Consider the following 20,841-nt stretch of genomic DNA (forward strand, 5'->3'; position numbering starts at 1 on the left):
TTCTGAGTGACACTTAACCTGCTGTAGCTCACCCACGGCTGAGGGGGTTGGGGAAACCTAATAGGTTTTCTTCCTCCCGCTTCCAGAACCACTGAGCTGGATGGCCTGGTTTGTAGCAGAGGCAAAAAGAAGAACATGCATTGTTCAGAGGAAATTAATTAAACGCTCTAAAATCTACTGAATTCTAAAAACAGCCGAAGCCGGCAATTCATTGTTGTGGTCGGACATTTTGGACAGTGAATGATCGGTCATCATTTTTGAGTGCTTAAACTCAAGACAAATTGCAGAGTGATCCGCAAAAGCCATCTCGGGGTTAAAGGTCACGTTGTTCAATTGTCTCGTTTTTTTTTATTTAATTGGGACTTGAAAGATTTGGGACTGTCTGGAACAGTGGACTACAGCAAAGACCCAGAGAACTTCCTCCTCTTTGATGAGGGACAATGCATCCTCTGTGGACCAGGAACCCTGACACAAGCAAGCAGGGGAGATGTCTCCATTTCTGCCCCGGAGGGACAAAGGAGCCAAGCGTTTGCATCACACATTAGGGGATTATCATGTTAGCTGATGTAGCCCCAAACTGGTAAAGCTGCTCCTTTCCGAGGACTTGACAAGGATACCCTCAAAGCAAAGCTTTGTGATTACAAGGAGATTAACCCCTGTTGTACATTACCATCCAAATGCTCCTGGCTGTCCTCTTGAAGTCAGCTGGGAGCTGCTGTGGTGGAGAAGGCTGACTGACTGCTGCCTGACGAGTTCTCTGTCTGGTCACTTAGCTTGGTCACCAGCACTGAGTCATTCAACCAGAACCACTTGATAAGGAAGCCACTTTTATCGTTAACTCTGCCGCTGCGTTATTTCGGAAACAATAAGCCTAGTTTGGGGCTTTGCCTTCAGGCAAGCTGGTGCACATGTAGCCTGACACCAATTGACACAGAATGGTTTCCCAGGTCATCTTGCAACAACATTGCCCTCTCTCTCCAGCAGTGACCAACACACAATGGAGATCTTTTAGTTGACAGACAACCCTTGGCACTTTGAGAGACCGAGGCACTGCTCAATTAGTCAGAGAAGAGCGATATTTTGCCATGAGCTGTGAAGCAATTAACTGCCATCCTGCCCTGCTCTTAAACTTTGCAAAGGTCACAGTCTGTTTTGGTGGAGGATGACGACCCAGGTCAACCAGATTTTGAAATACCATTGACCTTAGATTTGAAAGGTATTAGCTTTGGTCTTATCAGTACCACTAAAGTAATCGATTTTACTCAATACACCGAATTCATAGGATAACAACCTTGTATTACTATAGATTTACAGACATAGAATGATACAGTTAAAACACCTGATATTTTTAGGTACATGTGACAAGGAACCATACATGGAGTATACCAAACATTAGGAACACCTTCCCTTTTGCCCTCAATTCATCAGGGAATGGACTCTACAAGGTGTCGAAAGCGTTCCACGTGGATGCTAGACAATGTTGACTCAAGGAAACTGTTGAGTGTGAAAAACCCAGCAGCGTTGCAGTTCTTGACACAAACCGGTGCGCCTGGCACCCACTACTATACCCTGTTTAAAGGCACTTGTATTTTTTGTCTTCTCCGTTCCCCCTCTGAATGTCACACATACACAATCCACTCTTTAATCGTAAAGTAAACATATAATGCCGACAAAAGATCACGGTTACACCTACACAAAAGCCCTCCTAGCCTCATAATATCACATCCACATTGTTTAGGCATGCTTGAGTTCTTCTCCAAACTAAAGCAGAAAGCTAGTGAGCCCAGACTGCTCTAATAAGGCCTCGGTGGAAGACAGGCAGTAGCAGCAGCTCCAACTTGATTCATTTCCTCTGTTCCACTGTTTTAGTCCTCCTCGCCAGCAGAGTCCCGTTCCCATGGCTCCCACTACAATTATCACCCACTTGTCTCCCAATTCTGTTGATGCCGCCATTGTTGTTTTTTCCCCTCCACTCCTTTTCGCTACCTTTTGGGCTGTGCTATATTAATCATTTCCCAAGTTGTTATTTATCACCTGCTGGTCCAGAAATGCTAATTTTGGCCCTGGAGGACCAAAGGGCTAGGCGTTCCAAATTAAGTAAAACATCTTAACACCCACTAAAATCATCGGTCTGATTAATGGTGCCTCAAAGACAAGGCAAAACAATAATATACCCACTGGTCAAATGTTTTGTTTAGTAGATAGTGTAGTCTTGCGTCATAGTTTTACACTTATGTCCACAGTTTAATAGTTCTCCAATGTCCAGTGAATTGGTCATAATGTATTTCTCCCCACACATGGCTTATAACAGTTCAGGAGCAAACATTTTGGGACGGAATACAAAAAAAAATCTGTGTTTTTGTATTCTCGGAACTATCGAATCAAACTTGATTTATATAGCGCATTTCCTGCAACAAATGCATTTCAAAGTGTTTACCAAACATCACTGAATTAGCACCATACCTTCCAGCAGCCATGCAAGGTCATTGTGAAGCACTGCCGTTAGCTCACTGTGCTGCATCACTCCAGAGTTTGTTTCTCAGGGTTCATGAAGAACAAATGCATAGTGGTCTAAAATAAGACCAATGCAACTTACCCCACCCCAGTGAACCCCTCCTCCAGTCCCCCCTTTTCATACATTTAGGAAAAATATAACCATTCTTTTTAATTACTGCTGCTGGGCACTCTATTAAACTTGTAATTCTCCTCATCCACCCCGATTGATCTGGTCACAGTAGGCGGCTGTGGCGAAATGCAGTGTATAATATTCACGCCGGTACGCTTTGGTTGTGCTGTGTGTCAGAAGCCATTTTGCAGCGAATCCCTCACCCACCTTGGAGCGCAGCCCGTGGAACTGATGAGGTGAAGAGCATTGCTCTGCAGCTCCATGCTAGTAATCACGGGACTGAAGAAACACATACATCATCTGCCACACAGGTTGGCATGGCGAGTGAAAAGCCTTCACATCGCGTAAGATGTTGGACAAATGACAGCCATACGCGTGTTTGTCTCCTCACAGATGGCTGTGCGTCTTCAGTCAGGAAAAAGCTGAGCCTGGCACTTCTCTCCACCCCCCCTCCTTCCCTCCCCCACTTCTCTCCTCCTCTCGATCCCTCATCCTCTCTACCTCCATCAGTCTTTTCCACGTCCCCTTTTTTTTTGCCTCTTCCGTGCAGGAGGCTTAATATTGGCAACACCGCTAGCGCCCTCCGCGGAAATAGTAGAGGAAAAGATGTCATAAATTATTTGCCAATTGTTTGACACATGCAGGGCATTGTCCCTGCAATAATCATCAGTACTCTGTCAGTTGAAGATATGAATGGTGCCACTGTTGTTTTATGTCTCTGGGAAGCCTCTTGGCTGCTCTTGGCCTCCTGTACTCTCCAGGAAATAAGCGACACATTCCAGCCATCTACAGCATAGTTCCCGGTGGGACAATAGACCACATCTACATTTGACATTTGGATATCAACGTAGTAAAGAAATGGATTTAAAATCACTCATGCTCTGTAATTGTCTCTGAGTTATAATTGTAATGAGTTCTGACCTGCCTAGTGGTGGGTGAGAGTGGAAACTGAACAAAACATAGCGGTTCTGCTTCTGAATATGCTGATTAGAAAGACAATTACACACTCTAATCACACCTCAACATGAATGTCAAGGGTGCAGTAACCAATTTTCTCTTGCACATAGTCACTGCTGAATGAACTTGTGAAACGATGATCTCCAATAGCCACAGTAATATTAGCCTATTTCGGCTTTATAGAATCTCACACTATCAAAACATCATCAATGGTGCGTATGAGCTTGATTAGAATGTTGATGATTTTCTTTTTTCAGTTGTTAAAAAAAGACTGGTGTGTTATTTGTAACAGTCTAGCTGCCCTATTGGTCAGAATCTTGGATCCCATTGCTTTTATCTAACGGGACAGATGTCAACTTTCCCTCCCAGAAAGCATACAATCCTGTTTCCCAGTCATCAGGACACACTCTTCCATATGGAATGGTTCTGCCATGCCATTAGCAATCCAACAAAGACGGGTTTTCTTTCAACACTTCAGAATCTAAGGAATAGAGAAACCACAACGTATCCCTTTTTTTTTTTTACCCCAATTTTGTGGTATCCAATTGGTAGTTACAGTCTTGTCTCATCCCTGCAACTCCCGTATGGACTCGGGAGAAGCGAAGGTAGAGAACCGTGCGTCCTACGAAACACAACCCAACCAAGCCGCACTGCTTCTTGACACAACGCCCACTTAACCCGAAAGCCAGCCGCACCAATATGTCGTACACCTGGCGACCGTGTCAGCATGCACTGCACCCGGCCCGCCACAGGAGTCGCTAGTGCGCGATGGGACAAGGACATCCCTGCCGTCCAAATCTCTAGTGGCACAGCTAGCATCGCGATGCAGTGTCTTACAACGTATACTTCTTAGCCTGAGTGTGTACAAGTATTTTGTTTGTTTCCCAATGGCCTGCCCCTGTCAGTGTAAAACACATTTTAGTTAGCAGACCATGTAATGATACACGTGCTCTAATTGGTTTTATAATATGTGCTGTGGTCGATAGTGCACACAGCCTCTACACATTTGGGTCCAGTAACCGAATGGTTGCTAGATTGAATCCCCGAGCTGACAAGGTAAAAACCTGTCGTTCTGCCCCTGGACAAGGCAGTTAACCCACTGTTCCTAGGTTGTCATTGTAAATAAAAATGTGTTCTTAACTGACTTGCCTAGTTAAATATATATATATTTTAAACTGCTAGAATTGGACATCCGTAGGAGCTGAGTGCTTTGTACAGTAAACAGGAACAATCCCTGTTTTGTGTGGTAGCCTACTACTCAGATATGTGAAAATGGCATTTACAGAACATGGATGGACGGGACGGGATCAGGTCAGAACATGGATGGACAGGATGGGATCAGGTCAGAACATGGATGGACGGGACGGGATCAGGTCAGAACATGGATGGACGGGACGGGATCAGGTCAGAACATGGATGGACGGGACGGGATCAGGTCAGAACATGGATGTACAGGATGGGATCAGGTCAGAACATGGATGGACGGGACCTGATCAGGTCAGAACATGGATGGACGGGACCTGATCAGGTCAGAACATGGATGGACGGGGGGGGGGGGGGAATCAGGTCAGAACATGGATGGACGGGACGGGATCAGGTCAGAACATGGATGGACGGGACGGGATCAGGTCAGAACATGGATGGACGGGGCGGGATCAGGTCAGTCATACTGGAACATGAAACACAAAGGAATTCAGCAAATTGATGGCTTATACGATGAATAGATGAATGATGCTTAGTAAGTTGTCTAAGTAGAACACAAAAATAGGACCACTAGCAGAAAAATGGCCCTGTTAACACAGGCAGCAGCATGCAAAGCTTTTGAAAAAAACATTATCGACGGAGGAGGCGTTTTGTCTAGATGCTATGAGATAGTGTCATGCAGAAGTGCAGTGAAGAGAAAGCAGAACCACCCCTTTGCTCTGCGGGCCCAGTCATTTCATAATGTCCTTGCCCTTGATAGCAATTCCCACTGGCTGCAATTGTGCTCAAAACTCATTATAAATGAATCACTTCGTCTTGCAATTTGCATAAAACACACAGTCAGATTCCTTCTATTCACCTCTATATACGGACTGGATAGGGAGAAACTACATGAAATGGCATAATAGAGAAAGACGCAGCCATGCTCTCTGGCAAAGGGCCGATATCCAGGAACCATTGCAGGACAATTCATACCAGCAAAATAATGAATGGCACTCCTTACAACCAGACATACAGAATGTAGTAGATGATTAAAAAAGTACAAATTGGCCACACGACATATAATCGTGCATTTTGGTTCTTGAGCGAAGCTGGTTTGGTAACATCCTGGCATGTTCTGATTTCCAAAAGAAGAAAGGTGCTGAGACGCTAAAGACTGTGGAGGTGTTGTTGGTGGTTTTTTTTGGGGGGGGTTGAACAAGGCGGGCAGCGAGACAACATGTACCTGCTTACCTCGCGGAGGACAGTTGTGCCCTGGAGTGATGAGGTAATCAGCTACCTAAAATACCTATTGCTCAGACAACCAGGAGCCAGTCAAGAAAAATAAAGTCAGCTGAGCAATTGAAGATTGATCACAGACCATTTATTTAGACAAGCATCACTTCATGAAAAAAGGCAATTCATCTGATGTGCCCTCCAAAGCCACTAATGTAGTTTCTTTATGAATCAGCAAAAAACTAAGATGACATCCTTGTCTCCGATTACAAAAAAAATACATAAATCATCTCATTGCCATGTCATAACAGCCTTTGAACCTTGCACGTACACATTTTTATTGACTAGTGAAAGAAAAACGTATAATCTTTCAGTTTGGCTCAGAGTTTTATAATTAATGTTGTTTTCACACTCCAACACATACTACCTGATTCACGAGCAGATCGTGAACTTTTCATCGTAAACAAACGATCCACGCATTACTCTAAACTAGCGTGATCTTGGTACATTCTACACTGGAAACTGTCCAACCAATATAGCCCAATATAGCCTAGAACAACACAGAACACAAGCGGAATACAGACAATGGAAAGAGTGCCACGTCAGATGCAGGCGAAAAGTGTGTGGCGTTCACTATGCGTTCGTTGAGTCTGACAACCTAGTTTGGCAGTGAGGTACCTGTACTAACAGTACAACACCAGTTCATCTCAGTACTTTCCTAAATGCCTCAGTTTGAATTTGTCAGTTTGCAATGTATCACTCGGAGGGGGTTTATGGGAAATCCTCCAAGTGTGCCCTTGAACGGAGGCCAGTCGGCACGGGACCAAACCCTCGCTGAATTGCACTTGCTGCTACTGCCTGACTCCTATATTTAAATACCTTATTTAAATCACGCAGGCACCAGAGAGGCAGAGAAATGTAGCATCTGACCTCTTGAAACAGATTCCCTCTTAAGTAAGGGAGAGGGAATTTGTTAAATGAAGATGGATCATAGTGATACGTTTACATTTCATGTTTTCTAACAGCAAGCATATGGTTTTATTACAGCCAGTGCTCACCTCTGACCTCTCCATTTTAGACCGTGTGCTCAGTGGCTCCGTCCGTCCACTCGCTATTGTTTTTTTATTTTTTTTATTGCATTTTCTTGCCATCTAAATGCTCAACAAAAAATCTGCCAGCATAGTATTTTCTTGCCTTCCTAGTCCTTTGGGAATGGTTGACAATTCAGCCCAATTCCACATGGCCACGTTCTTCCTGGTCTAGCTGCTCTGTGAGGTCTCCTGTGAAATGATGTCCTCTATCAACGCTGAATGTCACTAAGCCTACACCATTATTGCAGACGAGGATCCCCAAAGACTCCATGGTGGAGAAATGATTCCACATTTCTTTCCTCTCTCATTTGCAATTGCAGGTCTTCGTAGGATTGCGTAAGCTTACGCCATGCAAGACAGACAGAATGAGTTTTAATGTCTTTACGTTTAATATATGGGATGAGCGGAATATTCTCTTTAACCGCCTGCCCATTCTACAGATCGTTGAGTTTTACTGCAACAACACTGAGCCGAATTCATAAGGTAAAACGTTTGCTTTGGAAAATAATGTTTGATTCTGTATTCTGCATGGCAATGAGAAACACAATTACCTGTCACATTTGGGAGGAGCCCACACGGACTAAAATAAAGACCGAACGCAGAGGCAGGGACGCGGCGCTCTACACATGAGTCATACGAGCTGCCAGAGTAAGAGCTCTATGTCACATGATATTGACCCGGAGATCAAAATCAATTGAAGTCATGCCAGTGTTGTCACAGAACATGCTAGCTTCAATGTCATCAACTTAGACCCGTGCTTTCGAAGGTTGTGGAAGGAAAAACTAGCTCTACTGTGGCTATAAATAGCGAGCAGGCAGCGTGGACTCGACTGCCATGTATTATGAGACTAGCTGAGGCTCATTCCAACCCCACACTGAGTCTCAGCGCTACTAGCTAGAGGTGGAAGTCATCTGAACAGCGGAAAGCTGCCATATTTGAAGGCCAACTGACAGATTTTTACTCTGATTGTATATTTGTAACTCATGTTGGGGGAATTGGGTTACATTGAGGGGTGTGGAGTTGAGCTCAGCGCCTAATGAGGTCCTGGGAGCAGTCAGGCTGAGGGAGTCGTCGTGGTGAAGAGAGATGTCTGTCTGGACCTCTGGACCCTCGACCAGAGGTCATGGGTTCAAATGGGTGACTGAACCCTCAGGCTGAACCCTTACTCACCTGAGAGGACAGAGACTGAATAGTGTCGGCATTGTTTTTAGATTCACTGACTGAGCAAACATACCCTGTGGAACCGCAAGCTTCCAAATCGATCTTTCCAATGTGTGGTAGAAAAAAAAAGATGGATTCAAATCTAGGGGGTGATCTCTCCAAGCATTATAAGGTGATTTGCCATTTCATTTTAGATGTTAACATCTAACAGGACTAATCCCAATACTTGCCAAATGGTATAATCCTTCATTTTCACCTGGCATGTATTGATGGACAAGAAGGTATATGGTGTCCTCTGCTATCTAGTGTGTTTTTAATGGAAGTTAATGGAAGTCTCAGCCATCAAAATCTCCAAGCCCTTGCTCTGGTCATGGACCAAGGGGAGCACTTGTCTAGTATAACAGAGATATATGATTTTTCAAGTACACAGCTCGCTAGTCTTAATTCGATAGTGTAATTTCAAATGGGAATTGTATCATCGCATTGGTAAGTGTACCACAACATGGTCCTCCTAACCTTCTACATTTTGGAATCCCACTAAGAGCGGGAGAGCGCAGAGCACTTAGAGGAATAATTAATGCAGGGGTAAATTGAGTTTGAAAAGCCTGTGGTTTACTGTGTCATTGGTGCACACTGTCAGCCCATTGCAGGGCTGAGGGATGGGGAGGGTCAGTGTGTAATGTTCATGCGATGAGTAGCAGTGCTTTGTGACTTTTCATTTGGCCCAGCAGCAGCCCACATCCCACTGGTCCTCTCACTAATCACACCACTCTAATGCAGCATGGAGCGCGCTAATGTGAATACGGGTGCATTGGGGAAACTGCTTGAGTAAAAATTAAAACGTAATAATTGATCATATTTGAATAGAATTCATATCAAACCCAAGATCACAATCAATGAATAATTATGCAGAAATATGTCGTTTTCTAAATGAAATGTGTTAAAGTCTTATCGTGGAATGGCTTGAACGAGATTACTCTGAGTTGATAAATTAAGTGTTGTGTTTGCTTTATTATGAATTGAATGCATTCGCTATTATTTATTAACACTGATGAAACATTATTAAGGATCATCCAAGCTTCTCCACTCTCCATTTGTCCACATTATTATCATTGTTGTTGTTATTTTTATTATTACTACATTGTCTACCATGACCATACAAGCCAGATGATACCTGCTGATTAGAATATCATCACCTATGGTTGCTTATCAGCATGCTCAACCACAACATGCTTTATGGAGTGCAGTGCGCACAGTCGGTCTCTCAAGCAGCATATGTAATGCACTGCTGTGTGGCTTCTCTGCAGTCTGCCAGCCTGCTCCTTTTAACCCCTGGGCTATTAGTGGCCTGTGAGGTTTGCATGGCGATGTTGTTTTATAGGTGCAGGATCCAACGGGTGGTGGGAACGGGTTAATAGTTGTCCAGGCAGAGATGAGCTGGAGGAGTCATTAGTGGTGACCCCAGCGTGTCACGGCACCAGACTCAGGCAGTGTTGTGCTTCGGAAGCAGAATAATAGCAGGAAGCAAGGGACCCAGCTAAATCATGCCAGTCTGGGGGAGAGGGGGCAGTGGACAGGAACTTGACCATTTGCCCACGATGCGTAAGCTTCTGTTTCCTCCATCATGCCCCCCCCCCCCCCCCGATCCATCTGTACCCCTTTGTCAAAGATGCTCTGTTTATGCTCAGAAAGCAATTGATGCCTGTGTGCTAAGGCGTGTGTGATCGATGGGCCACTGGCAAACTTGTCCAATCGGTGGAGTGGTGTCAGAGGTGGCACGATTTAGGGGAGGGCCCGAGAAACCAACACGTGACCACGCAGCAACACAAAGCATGCAAAATGATTGAGGAAATTCTTAGCCAAGCAATATTTTATGACATGTAAATAAATGGACAGGATGTAAGCTATTACTTGTCCCAGTTCCACCACTCAGCCAGCTCTTCAAAGGACTGTAGGCCTATTTATCTTGGACCATCTCTACTTGAACTTGGAAATCACACATTGTAAGTGGGATCAAGAGAAAAAAAAAACGCAGTGGTGAAAGTGCCTGGACTGTATTTATAGTTGAAGTGAGAAGTCAAAGTTGGGAGAATCTTGGGAGAGTAATAAATTGAGAAGGCAGTAAATGTGTTTGGAACTACTGTTCAGGAAGACCCTCTGTGATTTGTAGTACAGGGAAACGTCATCCCAGGCGCACAGCGCCATGTTTCTCAGTCACAGATGTAGTTGACATATTTATTCGTTTTCAAGGTCATTGCCTTCGTGTAAAGCTCTGTTTAAAGGCCAGCTAATAGTTAGATTAATATTAGATGTGGCACATTTTTTTCCCCGTGCGGCTTTCTATTTCTTCTGCCTTCAGATAGACAGCTAGGTAGACAGATAGCTGGCCGAGATTAGATAAAGCTGCATGTGTCTCTCCGGCTTTATACAAATACAGAGAACACAGTAATAGCCTCCGTCTGAACGTGCACTTTCATCTGGGTGCTTTTTGTTGCCTCTGGCGATGGGAGCGGATGACCTTTTACTGTCAACTTCCAACATGACAAATTACAGAGCCTGAATGACCGTGTTTTTGAGGAATGCAAGAGTTCAGCGCCTGGTCACACTGCTAGCAGGGCAGTGGACCCCTGCAATGGAGACAGATGTATTAATTGATAGATAATGGTCATAGATATATGGACTGGGGCCTCCATATTCTGAGGACAGAAATATGATAGCCAGGGAAGTCTTTGAGGGTTCCTAGTATATCCCTACAGGACATCATAGACCTGCACAGAAAATACACTGAGTATACCGAACATTAGGGACACCTTCCTAATATTGAGTTGCACCCCCCCTTTGGCCTTCAGAACAGCCTCAATTAGTCTGGGCATGGACTCTACAGGGTGTCAAAAGCGTTCCACAGGGATGCTGGCCCATGTTGACTCCAATGCTTCCCGCAGTTGTGTCAAGTTGGATGAATGGCCTTAAGAGTGGTGGCCCATTCTTGATACACATGGGAAACACAGCAGCGTTGCAGTTCTTGACACAAACCGGTGAGTCTGGCACCTACTACCGTATCCCGTTCATAGGGACTTACATGTTTTGTCTTTCTCATTCACCCTCTGAATGGCACACATACACAATCCAGGTCTCAAGGCTTAAAAGCCCTTTAGCCGGTCTCCTCCCCTTCATCTACACTGATTGAAGTGGATTTAACAAGTGACATCAATAAGGGATCACAGCTTTCAACTGAATTCACTTGGTCAGTCTATGTCATGGAAAGAGCTTAATGTTTTGTACACTCAGTGTATATCATCCAATATATCATTCAGCCACAATCAGAGCGGATGAGACTGGACTTAATTTAACAGGATGTTTACAGTGGCGTTGCCTCTCCAGTCTCCTAGGTTACCAAGCCTAAATCCCAAATCAGGATCACTTGTTCTAAACAGACCCAGATTGCTTCTGTTTTCTTTCCATGTGGAGAGCTGAGCGGGTGTGTGTGACATGGCTTGGCTGCAGACCCACTGGCAGGGCCATGGTCTACTCTGGTGCGTGATGTCATCACCCTGTTTAATTGGAGATCAGCTGGGCCTAATGCAAGTAGAGCGTTGCTTTGTGACCTCATCGGGCCGCTCGCTGACGAGCCCTTCAACTTCCACCTCTAATACCTCATCCCTCATCTGTCTGCCAAAGTACCGTATGCCCTGCCGAACATGTGTTTATTGTGCTGATTAGTGTTAAAGGAAGAGCACCGGGCCAAGCAGCGCCCCCCTAGCAGCACACTCTTTTACATCGTTTGGACATTCCCCGTCCAATGGCCAGGATTTGGATCATTGGCACAGATCATTTAAAAAGGTATGATCATGGTCATGCAACAGGCACAGTGAGGGCTTTCTTCATGCCGGATGTGCTGCCATGTGCAATTCATTACAGGTTTTTTCAGCCTCTATGTGCACTCTATCATTCACATGGATCATTAGATTCTCCTCATTGGGTCTATGAACATACAGAATTGTGCTAATGTTCACTCTAACATTCATAGGCAGAATATTACAGGCACAGCTTTCTAGCCCAAGGCAGGTGTCTTTTTTTTCATCCAAACCAATGGTCAGATTTCGAAATGTCACCCCGCGCCTCGTTCCCATTTCTGGACTTAAGTACTGTGCAGTGTGAGAGAAAGATTATTTATTCATAAGGCTCTGAACTCATAAAGAGTAATACAGTGTGTCATGCAGCGTTTCATGTCTGCTACGATTCTATATGAGCCCACGCTACATAGCTGCAGCCTTCAGTAGAGTTATTCAATAATAATGAATTACATCACAATGTTAGTGGCGGCACTAGGCCGTACTTCCAATGCCTTGTTATTACTCCATCTGAAAAACCTTAGCGGCATTTCAGCCTGCAGTAGTTGCATTTTTAGTCATAAAAGTGGAGTTTAGGGTTATGAAAGGGACGCCATAAAACCGTCTAAAGTAAGTAACAAACTAATATCTAGAAGGGAGGCCTGAGCTCTCACATCTGTTTTCTATTTTCACCAGTGAACTGGAGAGACTTGCTCCTTAGTGCCGTCGTACGGAGAAACAAATGTTTGGCTAATAAAATCTTTCAAGCAGACTGAAGGGCTCGACCACAGTGTGGTAATTACACTGAAGGCTACCTAGATTCATGGCTCGTCTTCCAATTAAATAAACAGGTAATAAAACACAAGTCAGGGCTCCCCTGACAGCGTTCTAAAATCATCACAGTTTCCACAGACTTTCATTGAAAATATAGAATTTTGCGCTGGTTCCCATTACTCGCAGGTAACCACATCAGGCCATACTAGGGGCTTTAATGGCTTACTCAATATCGCCTAGCCTATCTCAATGCTCCATATACGGTGGTGGGGTAAATGCCCCAGTAAGTGTGTGCATCTTGCTGTGAGATCTGGAGCTGATTTGCACTCACCATTGCTTACGGAAATTCCACTTCCACCTAATCACTCTACATTTCACATCAGTAGGGGCACACGAGGCATATGCCTCTTCCTCCCACCAGGATTACTGGGAGGCTTTACACACTGTGCATGGAGTTACCTTGGCTTCTGACCCATCTGCAAGAAATGAAAAGTAATTAGCCACTTGTTGATACAAACGAAGCCTAATGTTACGGCAAATAAAATTCTTATTTCTTGTTTTCCCAAAACGCCACCATTTTATCATCCAATATACAAATATCAAACCTGTAATGTTAAGTATTGTATTGCACCATGAACCATGTAGACCTCATCACACAGTGGTCAGTCCATCTTGGGCTCACCTGGCATGACAGACAGTGAAAGCGTGGGGATATTAGCTTTGAGGCAATGCTTTAGGATCAGAGGTTAAGCATGTATTTTTTCCACAGAAAAGGTTGCACTTTGTTGAGAATTATGGTTCAAGTCCATAATGACTAGCATGACAGCATCTCAGAGTCTGCCAGTGTGTGGTCTTCTGGTCTCTGTTCCCTGTCTCTCTCCTGGCTCCTGACACTCAGAGCTGCAGCGGGGCTCCCCCTAAAGGACAGTTCTGGTACTCCACACCAGGAGAGGGTTAAAGAAGCACATGTCGATGTTCCACCAGGAAACATTGGAGCAAGACAGTCTTCATCAAACCACTTCACAAGCCTGTGTTTGTATGTTTATTTTGTTTTATTTAATTAGATGAATATCAGTATGTTCAATTTATTTGAGTTAATTTCCCCTTTTCTAATGAATTTACACATGATAACCTACATGTTTTATTTTGCCTGTTCCTATGACTATATATGATTTGAAAGTATTTTAGAAGAGAGTTGCACAACAACAATTCCAAGTAGGGGGTATGTAGGGGTCAGCCGTTATCACACGTATCATCACATTAGAATGCTGCCCCCTCTCTCTACCTCTGGAGGCAATGAGCTGATAGACCCCTGGCCGTTCCCTGAACACACCACACACATTCTGGAGATGCCGCACAGTGCTTTGAAAAGCCACTTCACTCTTTACACCTTCAGGTAGTATGTTTATTAGTGAGTAGTTGTATACTAGAGCTCAGTTAACCTCAGCTCACCTCTTCAGAATGTATGTTTTGTTTTTTCCCCCTCTCTAAGAACACAAATAACTCAATTTGTTAGCACCTTATGACTCCGGTTTCCCTCTTCGACTGATAGTGAAGGAATTTGAGCTGTGCTGTTAGCAGCGTTGATGTAAAGCAGAGACATGAGAGCTGCCAGCGTTAATGGCAATAAAGATAAGTGGAAGAATGCTGAGCTTGAGAAAGCCGCAGGCTATGGAGGTGGATGGGATGGGGTTCACCACTTAAAAGCTCTCCTGTACAGGCGCTGATACAGGGAGGGTACGTGATGTGTGTTTATCAGGAATTATAATGCACTTCAAATCACTCCCTTCCACCGAAACCACCAAGGAACAAAGCTAGCTAACAGCAACCCACAAACCAACAGAGGATTTAACCTACAGCTTTATTTAGTTCCCTGCTGTCTTTTTGGCCAGTATCCAGGTGTTAGGATTAGTTATGACATGTTGATCTGCAACAGTCATGCCAGAGATCGCTATCAGAAGTAAAAGCCGCTATCAGAAGTAGCTTATTGGATCTCTCTCTCTCTCTCTCTCTCTCTCTCTCTCTCTCTCTCTCTCTCTCTCAGGCATTGCCAATGTAAACAATGTGCTCTCAATCCCAGGATCTCTCAAAGGAAGAGGGGGCACTGCCCTGTCATATTGCCGGTGCCCATGATGCCTATAGGGAGGCTGGGAGGAAGCCTGCTACAAAAACATTGTGTCATTCCAGGGGCTAAAGGGAGTAGGCATCTAGCAGAGCAATGGCCTCTGATGATCATACTGGCTGGCTGCCTCTTGACATGTTTGCATGACGGCCTGCTGTTGAAGATCCTATCGTAACTCATACTCACTCATTAGAACCCATATAAACACAATTTAAAGTGACCACCGAGATAGAGGCAGGCTGAAGGGAGGATAATCGCTGGCTCTTATCCCCAACAGCAGCCACAGTTACACAGATGAGGGATCACGCTGTCATCACGGTTTTAAACAAAATGTCATCTCAGCAATTAAGACGTCATTTTTGGCTGCATTGTCACGGCCCTGCAAACCAGCCTGACTGATTGTTCATCCTACTGAACTGAAAGCCTCTCAGCAGTTGTGCTCAGGTTTTTTCCCACATACTTCAACCGTCGCCTGACTTACTGCTGGGCTGCACCTATCACTCTCAGTTGTGTCTTCTGTAACTGGATGAGGAAGAGAGTCTTTGTTATTTTAGTGTGTGACGGTGTCCATGAGAAGTTTTTTTTATATATAAAAAAAAAAACATTTTACCAGTCCGTCATCGCTTACTGTATAGGAGAGGAAGCCAACCTTTCATCAAATATCCTTATTTGTCAAGGGGCAGTTTATGTCCATGCTAACATTTCCTTCAGTTGTTGCGAAAATGCGTATTCTAACAATACAGTGAGCACCATTCTTTTGTCTAGTCTGTTTTCCTGTTCAACCATGCCCCCTCATTCTCCGTGACTATTACAGACAGCCTTGGCTGGGGTTCAGCTCAGCTTGCCAAATATATTAGCCTGTTGTGCTCTTCAACATAAATCTAGAGTTAAACACGATCCAGTGGACAAGCAAAAGGCTTTTTACGAGGAGCTTGAATAGAAAGTACTGTAGAACGCGTTTCATTGGACTAAACTGTGCAGGATACCTGCTGAAAGAGATGACACTGATGAGGGCATGAGTGGGTGGGGTTTGTATCCTTGTCATTACCTGTGCGTTAACATGTTGGCCAAGTCTTCTGACAAAGTCCAAAGCGCTTTTGTATGTTACTCATTTGGGTACTTTCCCGGACATAGATTAAGCCTCGTTCTGAAAGAAAATCTGCGTCTGGTAAACCACCCCAACATGTCTGATCACACATGAGGAATGTTCACTGGGCAGCATAAAATATCTGCTTGGGTATTATACCTTAAATAAGGCATTTTGTCTTCTGAACATCAATAATGAGCTCATAATTGATTTCCCTGTGGCCAGTGTAGATAACCCCTGATTAAGGTGAGGATTACTTACACTGAGCCTTGTGGAGAATGATTACTGTCAGTCACCACACAATGGGCCTGATTTATGAAATATGACAATGCGAAGACATTCATGATTATTGATTGGTATTGTTAGCAGCATTAAAGGTGCCATATGTCTTCATCCACGGCATGACATGTGTTAAGCAAATAAGTTTACTGCAATGTGAAAAAAATGTCTGAACCTGAAGGTAGCGTTTAGAGGTAGCTAGTGATACACATCACAGGGTTCCTTCATCATCTCTGGATGGAGGCTGAATTAGCCAAGTAGGAGGAATTCAAAACCCTCCAGGCTTATCTTGACAAGCACATCCATAAACAACAGAGGGCTGGAGTATGTTTTTGAAAAACACAAATAAATGCCATATTAGACAGATTTGAATGAATGATTTATGATCTTTTTGTTCTTGAAGGCACGCTTATGTGACGATAAGATATTTGGTCTCATATTCCAAAAACTCATGCCAGACATCGTACCCTATTAAAATGTTTATAAAAATAAAAAAATAATATATATATATATATATATATATATATATATAAAAAAAAAAGGTTTATTTTCATACAGTTTTAAGTTGCACTTTAGAATGTCAGAGGTGTTTCGGTAGTATCCTTTTAGGGTTAGTGAAGTTGTTCAGATGAATTACTATTTAACACTGTACTCGTATGTGAATGTTTCCGCCATTAGTGACAGCTTCCAGGCACAGGGCCACTTCATATAGTCTGTGTAGCTCCCACTGTCCCCACGCGACAGTTCAAAAGTTCAGCCACTTCCTCAAGGGTCTCATCACATTCTCACCACATCTTGCTTTTCAAAGCTTCATACAGACTCGGGCCTGTCAGGGGAGATACCACAAAAAATAGATTGACGGAAGACAGGATAGCAGGGCCCGGCAGGCCAACAAAGATGCCTGCCTCCTGGCTCTCTGGCTCTCTGGTTAGGAGGGCCTGGAAGATGGAGCTGATATTAAAGGGTGTGTAGTGGTCCAGAGCCAGCGCCCAGAGAGAGAACCAATTGATTGTTCTGGAAACTGATGAAGCTCCAGCACAATTAGATTGCGAGGCAGTCGGTGCTGTGAGGTGAGAGAGCACACTGCTGCCTGGCCGTTGATTGATGGTAAAATCATAAGCGCACCATATTAACTGCAGAGTTCACCGCTGGGTTGAGGTGGACCAAAAATTGCTGCTCTTATTAGATTGCAATAGGACTTGTGATGTAAAAAATTATTATTCTTTTTTTTGGTGGTGGGTGGGGGGCTGCGGACAGTAATTTGGCATGCACGACGGTGGTTGTTTCTGCTCATCAAAGCCGTCGAATGTACAGTTGAACACGGAGGTCCTTGATGTTATGCTCTTCCCTTTACAACAACAGAACTGGAACCTATTCAAACACCATCACTCATCTTCAAGGTCACATAGGGCTCCGTCATGTTATATAGTGTTTCTTCATCTCTCTAGTAGCCTGCGACATCCATGTCAACTCGCATACGGTACGTTATAAAAGCCAGGGAGCATCAGTTCATCTCTCTAGTAGCCTGCGACATCCATGTCAACTCGCGTACGATACGTTATAAAAGCCAGGGAGCATCAGTTCATCTCTCTAGTAGCCTGCGACATCCATGTCAACTCGCGTACGATACGTTATAAAAGCCAGGGAGCATCAGTTCATCTCTCTAGTAGCCTGCGACATCCATGTCAACTCGCGTACGATACGTTATAAAAGCCAGGGAGCATCAGTTCGTCGTATTGCAGGGCATAAAGATGAATATATCTGGTTTCATAGATGTCAGGCAGCTATCCAACAATAAGCATTATGTCATTATTTATTGTGTGAAATGTAAATACTCCCACTCCATATAAATCTGGTTTTATTGGACGTTGGCCCCTTGTTTAGATAAGGATTATGAAGGCCAAACGGTCCAGCGGTGAATGTTTTCCTTCCAATGAGGTCTGCTCAACATGTGGTTACAAACCAATTTTCCCTATGGCTCAAAGTGCGTAATCCTCCTGGTCATTTGTTAGATAGTGCGTCTGGCCTGTAGAGAGGAGGTCTTTGGTGGAGCGTGGGGGGGGGGGGGGGGGGGGGGGGGGGGGGCCGCCGAGGTGAAAGTCTATAGTAGCATATCTGGGGTTGGGGTATTCGCACTCATTTATCTCCATTCCTTGCACATGGTGTCTAGTAATAAAGGCTCAAGTGAAAATGGTGTTTATCATTGGAACGACAGCATCTCCCCGAAGCTGTGGAGGAAATGTGGAAAATAGATAACGCATTACAATAACATGTCCTTACTCTGAGGACGATCCAATTAGGAGAGCTTTACATCATGATAATCAGCCGGTTGTGTGTGTGTGTGTGTGTGTGTGTGTGTGTGTTCAACCATTTATTTAAAGCCAGGGATAATAGAACATAGGCAAGTCTGGGGGAGCAAAGTAGAGTACAGCAGGGTTAGGGGCAGTTACACTGTAGCTTCCACGCCACATGGGGCTGGTGGCACCTTCATTGGGGAGGACGGCTCATAGTAATAGCTGGAACGGAAGACGTTGAATAGTATTGAACTCCTCAAACACATGGCTTCCACCCGTTCCATTCACTTCCTTCCAGCCATTATTATGAGCCGTCCTCCCGCCTGCAGCCTCCTGTGCTCCACACACACATCCGCAGTGATCTACCGTGGGGAGCTTTTCCCCCTAGTGGATTAGAACAGTAATGGTAGGCAAAGCTGCTCAACAGAAATGAAGGATGTTTTTGGTCATAATGATTCAATGCTAGTGTTATGTTCAGTGGCAGTAGAAGCAACAGTGGTGATAGTTTTGACAGGGACAGCAGTAAAGGTAAGTTGATCACCTTCTGTATTTTAATACTGTCGCGTTGCTTGCCTTGCTGTATAATTAACTTTGTGGGAAGTTCTGGAGAGAACTTTGCAGACAGCTGTGCCAAAGTATTAGAGTGAAGCATGTATGTATGAGTTTGTTTTGTTGAGCACTGACGACAGGACATCGTGTTTCTCTTGCTGTTGCTGTGGCATGTTCTGCACTGTGATGCCAGTCTGTTCTGGTGGGCTGCTTTTCCTGCTGCTCTGCATTTTCCCAGCCCGGGCCTCCAGGGGACACAGGGGGATGTATGACTGGGCCATGCGTTCCCCAACAGACTCATCCCTTGGCGTCCTTCCTTCTGCATGTTCATTTTCACCCACCTCCTCTCCTTTCCTCACAGGGCGAACAGCCTAATGTTCTCTTGCACATCCGGCTTTACTTCTCTCACATTCAGAACGGGAGACTGTGGAACAGGTGCACACGTTGCCACAAGGACAAAATGGACATTTGTACGTTTTCCTCAGCGACGCTCCGTGCTGACATGACATTTTACCACCCACTAGCATGTTTGGAGTACTTGCTTAACATTTCCAATATGCAGTGATTAATAGGCACTCCTGCAACTCAAGGACATACGGTGTACTTCCCATGTAAAAGAGATTCTCAAAGCAAACATACTGTACACGCTGGCGAACCTAATGACTCTCCGTAACATAGCACACTGTCAAGGAGCTGGTGCAGCAAATGATATTTCGAAGCCACATTTAGCTGCTTTCCAAGATGCACCGTAGATTAACAGAATGGAATTTGATGTGATGGAATTGAAGCGGGATCGAAAATACTACTGATGAAAGTCTTGAAAGAGTGCAATCCCATGGCGCATACTCAGTCTTGTTGGCAAGGAAGCACATGAACCAACGTTAGCAGCCCTATCAGTGCTTGCTTTCTTGTCACAGTCGACGTGTGTCTCAGCCATAGCATCTGTTTGGAACTGAGATCAAACAGGCTGCATCTTTACAGACTACGAACACATACAGTGCTTAGTAACCCTGCTCAGTCATACAGCAGTCTGACTGCTGTTTCTCATTTAAATGAGATGGAACGTCTTTTCTGAACCTCTTTGAGATCCTTGTGAACAATAGTTATAACAAATGTTTATTCTAAAATAATACAATTAAAAAGTACACAAGATGCATTTACAGTATGTTTTATAGTAGGACGGAACACGTGTGTGTAACCTGACAATGAATCATTATAGGCTGAAATGAGCTGTATGTGGTGCATGTCTCCCTTCTGTGCCGTCGGCAAAGCAGAGCATTGTTTGTGGTGAGCATGAATGTTGACCTTTGGCCCCTGTCAGATGGCCCCTCCAAACTCCCTGAAAGTTCACTGGACGGTCAGCGAGTCCCTGTCCCGCGACTCTTTCTGCAGATGTTGTATGGATGGAGACTACCCTCCTCGGGCACAGAGGCATGCACACACACAACCGGCTGATTATCATGATGTAAAAGGTCTCTCTCTCACACACACACACACACACACACACACACACACACACACACACACACACACACACACACACACACACAGGTGAGATCAGCTCGCACATTGCGGCTAAGAATAGAAGTCAGGTCTATATTTTGTCCTTCTTCCGATTGTATTGTTCATTTTATGCCACCAGATTCTTAGTCA

This window comes from Oncorhynchus mykiss, chromosome 3 (genome assembly GCF_013265735.2).
Source record: "Oncorhynchus mykiss isolate Arlee chromosome 3, USDA_OmykA_1.1, whole genome shotgun sequence".
Lineage (NCBI taxonomy): Eukaryota > Metazoa > Chordata > Actinopteri > Salmoniformes > Salmonidae > Oncorhynchus > Oncorhynchus mykiss.